Raw genomic sequence first — 9717 nt, 5'->3', positions numbered from 1 at the left:
TAATGACAACAATCCAATGAGGTTTTAAAAATTGTATATACCGAACATAATTACCTGGAACCACCACTAAACACACTACCTATGTCTGAAAACCAATAGTCTCATAGTATCCATAGGGTGAGTGATGCATAACAATAACACAACACCAAATCTCCAAATCCGATACACGGCAATAGCGGTCAACCCAACCCACTATCTCTCCTATAAAACATAACATAACTTTTATCAAATAAATTACAAGACAAAAGGAAAGGCTTGCCTCCCACCTACCATGCCATAATCAACAACCAACCAGAATCACCAAATCGATGCAACCAAACCAACTCCATACCGCACCACATGGTCCTCAGATATTGTACCCCACGGGATCCTAGAGTTGGCGGCACCATGTACTACTCCATCAAAAGGGAGGTCCAAAAATATCAAATCAACCGCCCAAGAAATTGATCTTCCTTTCCTTGCATATTGTCTACCCTTGGGTGAGAATTTTTACGTGTTCATGAACTATGGTGTAAAATGCATTCTTTGTGCCAATCATAAAATCCTTACCAATAGCATTATAATCCCCAATAACAGCCAACACTTTGGACCATTCCCAAATGACACATCCGAAACTGGCAAATGTGACTAGTAGACATATGTTGCCATTCTTTTAGAAATCATCCCTATTGTTCTGCCATTAAGGCCATCATCTTGAAAACAACCCAAAGAAAGGTTTACAATCAAAAAACTTTCCTTATACATGCATTTGTCGATAGGATAGTCAAAAACACAAAAGCCATAACTTGACATAATGTACTATCAACACAATAAAAAGAATATTCCAAGCTCAATTTTAGAGAGGTTGAAAATGACTTACCATCATCATGATCATCCTCAATATTCATGTCTATCTCATCATTCAATAAGTCCACCCTTGGCTGCTCTTCCACAAGTTTGTCTTTGTCTTACACATGTAAAATAAAGCAACGAGCAACTCAAGACAATGACCAATAGTTAGTAGATGCCTACATTGATAAAGAACTTGACTAACCTCTCCTTTATGTAGGTCTCTTTTTCTCCACCTCCTTATCAACCACCTTCTCCACCTCGACAGGTTGCCCAAGCTTGAAATGCTCATGGAGATCCTTCTCCCGCTCCAAAACACGACCCTTTTCAAGGTCAATCCACCAAAGACACATCTCCAGCTCCCACTTGGACAACTTATGCATGCTTTGAGGGTACATACACAAAGCCAACCATTTCTTTGCTCTTACAAGCATGACAGCCAAATGACTCCTTTCTTTTAAACACATGAAATATTTGAAAACATTGAAAGGCAACATATGACTGAGAACATATTTTTGAGTTAAAAAGAATGTCGCATTTTCTTATGAACATTTCCAACACTACTCATAAAAAAATCAACCTCTGGGCAGCCATTTGGACCATGTCAGACTTCTTTGTTGCCTTTTCAGCACTCTTTTTTTCCCTTGTGTCTTGGCCTATCTCAAGAGGGAACAATTTCTTCCTCTTCTCAAAATTTATCTCCTCTCGTATAATAATCATAGAGCAAGCAATCATTGGGCACCACCAAGCCATTAGGCTCATCCACAAAATCTTTAAGGACAACATTCTTCCTTTGCAAAATCTTTTCAAGAGTGACCTCTTTTTGAAGCCAACTTCAAAGCAAAAAGAAATCACGTCACAAAGGAAAGTATGTATATGACATATTTGCAAAAATTATAAACAACTAAACACAACAAGTAATAGAAGACCATGACTTATTGTCTATAGATATGATCTCCGCGCACAAGGCCAAACATATTTTTGGTTGTCTTGTTTGCTCCAATAAACCCAAACAAAAGATTGGACTCTATTGGTACATCACACAATGCTAATAAATTCAGCTTCTCCAATGTTGCGAAGCTATCCACATCCCACTTTAAGGACCACACTTTAGCCTGCCATGTATCACCATACTTTGGATCAATAATGTTAAGGATCTACACAAATGGAAATCATTCTCAATACACTATGTAAAAAATTAATATTGTCTTGAAACACAATTAGAATCACACTATATTAATCTCTATAGTCATGCAATTCACCATTGCAAAACACACTACAAAATACCTTCCCTCCTATGCGGTCACCATATCTCGTGGCCAATTCCTCTATCTCCTTAGCTTCAATTTTTTTCACCTCATCTTCTCCCATGGTCAAGCACACTTGCTCAAGATTTTTGTTCAAGGGGCTTGAGTAATTTTAACCTTCACATAACATCGAATCTCATCAAATGACAATTCAAAGCAAAGCATACGTATTAAACAAAGCTTAAGCTATCAGATACTCACATTATAAACAAGCTTGCCCAAGTATCTACGAGTAAGAGGGTACCAAGGTTTGGCTCCCTTTGTATTCTTCTTTCTAATCAAAGTAATTAACTTTCTATCTCTCTTTGGCAAATCTTTCATGTAATTATCATGATTGGCATCACTAATGTTGGCACAATTTACAATCTCGTCCCACAAGGTTATGGTTACCAAAGAATGAGTATTCAAGCTTTTAAAAACGGACACAAAAATTTATAATTTGCCTAAGCAAAACACCACATGATCAAGATCTCAAACATAAATTTATAAGCAACTTACTAATTCATCCTTTGCAGGCTTGCCTAGAGAGCGATCTCTCTCACACATGTAGGATCAATGATCGTACACAATACACAATGGTGCTTTGCTCTTGTTTGAGAAACTATTTCTTTGATATCTTGTGTCCAAGCCATCGTACAATGGTTTCCCTCCCACACATAAAACATCCTACCCTCAAGGATTTGCAACTCTGGTCTACTTCTAACCTCCTGCTACTTAAAATCCCTATTAATGTCATGCCAAATGTCATCCCATCCACTTGTAATCTCATCATTCACATAGGTTGTCTCTTTTTCACATGTCCAAAGAGAAACTATAAATGCTTCCTTTTCTGGCACATATCCCTCTTTACCAAATGCAATCTTAAGACCAGAAACATCTTTCCTTAAACCCCTAACATGGGTATAAGGAATAAGTCTACACAAAGGGATCATAGGACATTTGAAAACAACTAAACAATCTAATTTTTTGCATGATGTCCCCACCATTGTCAATGTAAATCTTATTCTCATCTTTGTTTTCCTCCAATGGAGGCACCTCCAATATCATCACATAAGGCACAATCTGTAAGAAAGCTTCTTTACATTGTCAATGTAAATCTTATTCTCATCTTTGTTTTCCTCCAATGGAGGCACCTCCAATATCATCACATAAGGCACAATGTGTAAGAAAGCTTCTTTGCCATTCCACTCATCCAATGTATTAAGAGAGGTAGTTGGCAAAGTGCTACCACCCTTTTCTTGAGTGCTACCTATGATTATATCAACAGCCACATGTGAGCTACCCGGCGCAAAGACTGAGTCACTCTCTTACTATCAACCTCCTCTCCAGCATCATGAACACCCTCCAAGTTAGTCTCCACCACTCGACTAATTTGGTCCAAGCTAACTACTGCCTGAGACTCCCCTTCCGTGTCAACTGCTTGTGCCCTTTCTCTCTTGGTTCGCTTTCCCCCGCCACCAATGGTGGTGGATTTTCTGCACATCAAAAAAATATAGGCACAACCATTAATCCTTCTAAATGCAACCATTTATTCTTCAGAACATAACCATTCAACTATGCATCACCAAAAAGCTTGACCATTCATTTCACCAACTATGCTTCTGAAGCTCTGAGAGAGACAACCACCATCAAAAGGGACAACTGTCAAAGCTTCTATAGCTGCTATGAAATCATGGGTGAGTTCTAGAAGAAAAAATTAAGTGAAAAATTGAGAGGAGAGACCCCCCAAGCATATAAAAAACAATGCCCATAAACAGAGACACTTTGAACAGAGAAGACAAACATCACTCCTTATACTCACGAGGAGTCTCAAACATCACCTCCATGTCCCTTCAGCTTCATATGCACCCTTGATGCTCAAACATGTGCCCTAATCATGCCCTCAACAAATATAAAAAACATATGTCCCACATGTGCCTAGAAACAACACATGTGCCCAGAAATATATGCCCCACATGTGCCCTTAATTTCTTTGGAGAGAGACCAACACATATAGAAGATTATGAGCACTTAATCATGACATAAGCACAACCACAAATAGAAGTATGCCCAATAATGCGGCCTATTCCTGGGCATTTCTTTTCTACCTTTGAACATCTATGGTTTATCCTCTCTTTGGAGAGAGATAACCTTCAATGTGTAATGTTTAAGGATTGATTTAGAAACTCCCAAACCCCATGAAAACTCTTGAGCCAACTTGCATTAGAAGCTTCAAGAAACCAAAAATGAACTAAACACATGAGATATCTATTGTAGGTGATTAGAAATCCTTTTCAACTCATATTCATGCTCAGAGAAAGTCATTCCATGCATCAAAGATCAAACAACAAGACAAAATTAATATTAGGTGATTTTCATATCTATGAAAAGCGAAGAAAAATCTTTTTTTTTTTTTGCTTGTGACTTGAGAGGCTCCATTGAAGCAATATGGGAGCCATTGGGGATTGATAGTGCAAAACCTAAATGGAGTTTATCCTTCAAGTACTCAAGGCTTAATCCTAGAGACCAACACATATAAAAAAATACCCAAAAACAGGCCATCTAGCGCAGCCTATTTCTGGGCATTGTTTTTTTAATATCTTTGGACAAAACAAAACTTGACGCCTTGAACATCTATGGCTTACCCTCTCCTTGTAGAGAGACCAACACAAAAAAATGCCCAAAAACAGGCCGCACCGGTGTGGCTTGTTTTGGGCTTTTTTTAATCTCTTTGTACACAAGAGATGCTGCAGAAGGCTCACCTTTGTATCTAGAGAGAGCAGCAAATTTAAAAATATATATATATATATATGCCCAAAAACAGGCCGTGCCAGCACGGCCTATTTCTTAGCTTTTTTTAATCTCTTTGAACATAAGAAATTATAGAAGGACCAACACTTGGCTCTTTCATCTCTATGTCTCACAATGTTGTCCAACAGAGCAACAAATATATAAAAAATATGCCCAGAAACGGGCCGCAACCTTCGCTTCCTCCCTTTTCTTCCTCAAAAAGCCTCAAACTCTTGCTTCCACAATCCCTAGTCCTAAAAAATAATATGTTTAAATTAAAAATGATGTTTTTAACTTCTAAACATCTCTTCTAGTAAACTCGTAGGATGCCTAAATATAGCTAGGTGATCTCCCTAATGCATGTTCACATGCACGTGCGCACACACACACACACACACACACACACATGTAAATAAAAGAGGCTAGACTTAGTTGAGAACATGTGAAGAAGAAGGTTTTGATTCCTAATAGACAACTCATAAAATATTTGCCTTCTTTCACATCCCAAAAAAGAACATTATAAAAGGATTTTTCTAAGAATTTGTTTTCTCAAGTCAAAGTTCAACACCATATTTAAAGACCTAGGGTTGTTAATGGATTAAAATCTACGTACCTTGAAATGATATTGTCATGCTATGTGTTCAAATTGTTTATTATTTTGGGGACTACAACTTTGATTAAAATACAAGCCTGTGCGTACATAAATCTATGAAAGTGTGTTATTTAGGAGAGAAGAAAACAAAAGCAAGGATTTTTTGATTCCTAATTGGTCGGCATCATCCCAATCATTGCTTATTGGGCACATATCATGTTTATGGCAAAACATTACCCTTCTAGTTATCCTTTTTTTCTCATGGGATTTAACTTGATGAGACCATTATAATGGAATGATTGGCATTTTAGTTTGTATTCCCATGAGAAAGAAGTAGGACACAAAAATGAAAGAAGAAATTTATGACCTACACTTTTGGACAAATTCAAATACATTTTTAAAGTTACAAGTTTTTAAAGTTATAAGTTATACATTTTTAAAGTAAAAATAAACTATTGAATTCTTAGGAAATTTATTTTGAGCTTGTAAATTACAAGGTATAAAATAGTATGTTTAAAATTTTAAATAGTATGTTTATAAAATTAAATATTATGTTTAAATATATAAATAGTATGTTTAAAATTTTATTGAATTCTTAGAAAAATAGGTTTTAAGCTTGTGAAATATAAAAAATAGTATGTTCCAGAAAAGAAAAGATACCAATTCAAGGGGAGAGGGGGGATCTTTGATATGTTTAGACACATTATGATATAAGTCATGTCTCCCAAGACATATCCCAATCCAAATATCGGGGCCATGAAGAGCAAGACAATGTACTAGCTAGCCAACTAGTAGCTACTGTCTCTACTCCCTTCAGTGTTAAATGAGAAATAAACGGTCCCAGTAAGCAAATATAAAGTGTCTTCAGAGCCGTCATAATCATTAACGATGACTACTTTGAAGGCACCACTACGTGTTCATAAATAAAAGAATATTTAGAGATTTTATGGAATCAATTATTTGGAAAAAGAAAGGATTTTTTATTAAAAACCATTATTTGCTATTAGTGGTAATACAAGGAGAGACTCTGCCTAGTTCGCGAATCTAGGAACCGGAAGGTTGAAACTATATAGAGTTAGCTCTATTGGTCTGTTGTGTACCATTTTTCTCCTTCTATTTGGTGGAGCCGTGAAGGATACAATAAGCAAAAATATTACTGTGTATGGCTCTAGCCCAAGACAAAAACTATGCCTTGTCTCGAATGAGTTAAAATTATCTACAATCTGTTATTATTTTGATCTAGCCGGACTTCCAATTGCACTGAAGCCCCATTCTCTAAGCTCTAAGCATTTGAAATTGAACCCCATTTGGCTGAATACCAGTGAAATGGGTTTTGAGCTTGATGCAGATATGTGTCAATTTTATAAGCTTTTTGTTGACATGAATAAAAACAATGCTCCAAAAGAAAATGTTTTGAGTGTGTTAGATGCTATTAGGGCACCACCTCCTCAATAGTAGTTTGCATGTTGCATTACATAGTGCCATCAATATACATAGAGTGGATAAGCTACCCCCGTCATATGATGGATGTTGCTTATGAGCTACCGCCATGTGGGACTACTTATGCAATGTATGGTATGGAACAGAGGCAGGATGATCACTCATGGGTTGAGTACGTAACAAGCAATTCTGGTTGTTTTGACAGTGTTGTTTGATTCAATAGATGCTCATGCCATTTATGGTGTGTGAATGTAGATTGTCCTTATTACGCCAGGATGCACTTGCATAATGAGACACAATGGAAAGGCCGATTGAAAAGAAGTTGTCTAAAGGAAATGGTTGGTTCAGAGTTTTGGTAATATTTCCTGCAAACATTGTGATCAAAGGCTTGAATATGTGAAAACATGCCCAGCTGTTATCTATTACTGTCTACCAAGAGATCATTAGAATACAAGTAGATGTGTACTACATATGGGTAATCATGCGCATCTTTACAAAGAAGACATAAGTACATGCATTGGGAAAAATTTGGAAGAGAAGGTGAACAATAGGGTCGCCCTTAATCCTTTTCCTTTTGGGGGTCTGCAGGACATGGGATTGTTAGAATGTTTTGTGTGGTTCAATTTTGGGTAGTTGCAATGTTTTCTCTACCTTTATTTTGGACTAGTTTTGTGTATTGGTGGTTCATGCAATTTTGGTATCTTTCGACAGGTTTATGGTGAGGTGTGAATGGGAAATTATGTAAGTGTGTATGCCTTATGGTCGTTGGATTGGCGAAAAGTGATGCACTATTTTCTAATTACATTTGTGTTTTAAAATTTTATCTAGAAAAGTTTAGTTTTTTGGGGGTTTATCACCAAGTTTGGCTCTAATTTTTACCTCGCTCAGAGAAGGTTTCTCGGAGAATGGGATTGCCTGTGCACGGAAAAGGGTTAACAATCATCAATGTTGATGATTTGATTATGACAGGGGATAGTAACGGTAACATTCATGAGGGGAAGATGCTTCTTAAGAGGAAGTTTGAAATAAAAATTTGGGTGAGCTGTAATCCTTCTTCGGTATATAGAGGTGATTAAATCACATGATAGGATTTAGCTTTACCAAAGTTAGTATGATTTGGATATATTGTATCCAAGTATCGAATGATAGGCTCCTTGTGTGAGCTGTAATCCTTCTTCGGTATATAGAGGTGATTAAATCACATGATGGGATTTAGCTTTACCAAAGTTAGTATGATTTGGATATATTGTATCCAAGTATCGAATGATAGGCTCCTTGTGCCATTAGAGCAAAACACAAAATTAGCTGCAAATACATCTAATCTTTTGGAGAACTCTCGAGGGAGAGTGTTGAGCAATCGAGCTCCACTAGTGCAGATATGGATGACACACCATCTCTACACTTACTCCAGTAGCATGGTTGGTGAGATTATGGGTGATATCTGGAAGTGGTTTATAGGGTGTGAGACATCCTCTTTGGTTCACTAGAGTTATGACATAGGTATAGCACCAACTCATGTAGTCATGTTATTCACACTATGGACCGACCTTTATATGTTTTAGTAGGAGAGTACTTTTTCATATAGTATGTTCTCTTATCTTTATGTTATGATTATAGCAAAGAGAAGAGAATACAAGAAAATATAGCCATCCATCTCTCTCTCTCTCTTGTGTGTGTGTGTGTGTGTGTGTGTGTGTGTGTGTTTGCTTGCAAGGAGCTCAAAGTCACCCTCTTCCCCACATTCTTCTCACAATTGTCTAGCCAAATTGACATCATAATACCATTGAGAGCATGAAGAAGATAGGACTAGGAGGCATAACAACAACAAGCTATGGAGGAAGAGAATACGGTGTTAGATAACATCATGAATTGTTGAGCGCACCAAGGGTCTAATGAGATTGATCCCATTGATAGCCTCGAAGATCAAGAAGAGGGGTTGGGGGACTATGGTGGTTGATTCTAATCCAAGTAAGAATGTGATTGATTCTAACCGGAGTAAGAATGTTACTATAGTGAACTAAAGTGAATACTGATAAATAGGAGATCTTTCATAGGCACACACAATCCATCTATGACAAGGTGCTACAGAAATTCAAAATCCCAACTAACTTAATAGATAAGGGAGCGGTGAAGTTCCTAAATATGGATAATGGGGATGTGATCAAGAAAGATGACTTTTTATAATGGAGTAAGATATTAATATTTGAGTCATTATATAATCTTAGGAGGAAGAAGAAGTGATCCTTTGTATCCTTATTGCTGCTTGTGGAATGGTGTATCGAGTTATTTGATATAATATAAATGTAGATCATAGAACTCTCTTATGCTTTCTCTAATGCATGCATAGAGAGCATGCTCTTATGGTCTCTCTAATGTATCACTCTCTAGATGATTCGACCCAGGTCTTTGTTTTTACTCACTACAACATCTCTTTACTATTGGAACATGGTAGGATTTTCATCCTTGATAATGATAGTCTCTATAGAGCAATGGCCATGCTTTAATTCATTGCGAGCATATGCTCCATACTCATGCGATAAAAAGTAGCAACCACTTCTTATTGAAGCACCACTCATTGGGATTGGGAACACAGTTTTTAATTGATTAATTACATAATTTATTTTTGTGAGCACCTTGAGAAGAATGTGGGAGAGAGAGGGTAAGCTTGAGCTCCTTACAAGCAAACTTCACACACACACACACACACAAACGAGTAGACAAGCATACAAGAAAGAGATGGATAGCTGAATTTTCTTCTTTATTCTTAATTTTCTATAGCCA

This window comes from Cibotium barometz, chromosome 1, assembly GCF_041138505.1.
Source record: "Cibotium barometz isolate CiBa-2024 chromosome 1, ASM4113850v1, whole genome shotgun sequence".
NCBI lineage: Eukaryota > Viridiplantae > Streptophyta > Polypodiopsida > Cyatheales > Cibotiaceae > Cibotium > Cibotium barometz.
The sequence above is the reverse complement of the archived record's forward strand: the minus strand, read 5'-3'. Positions refer to the sequence as shown.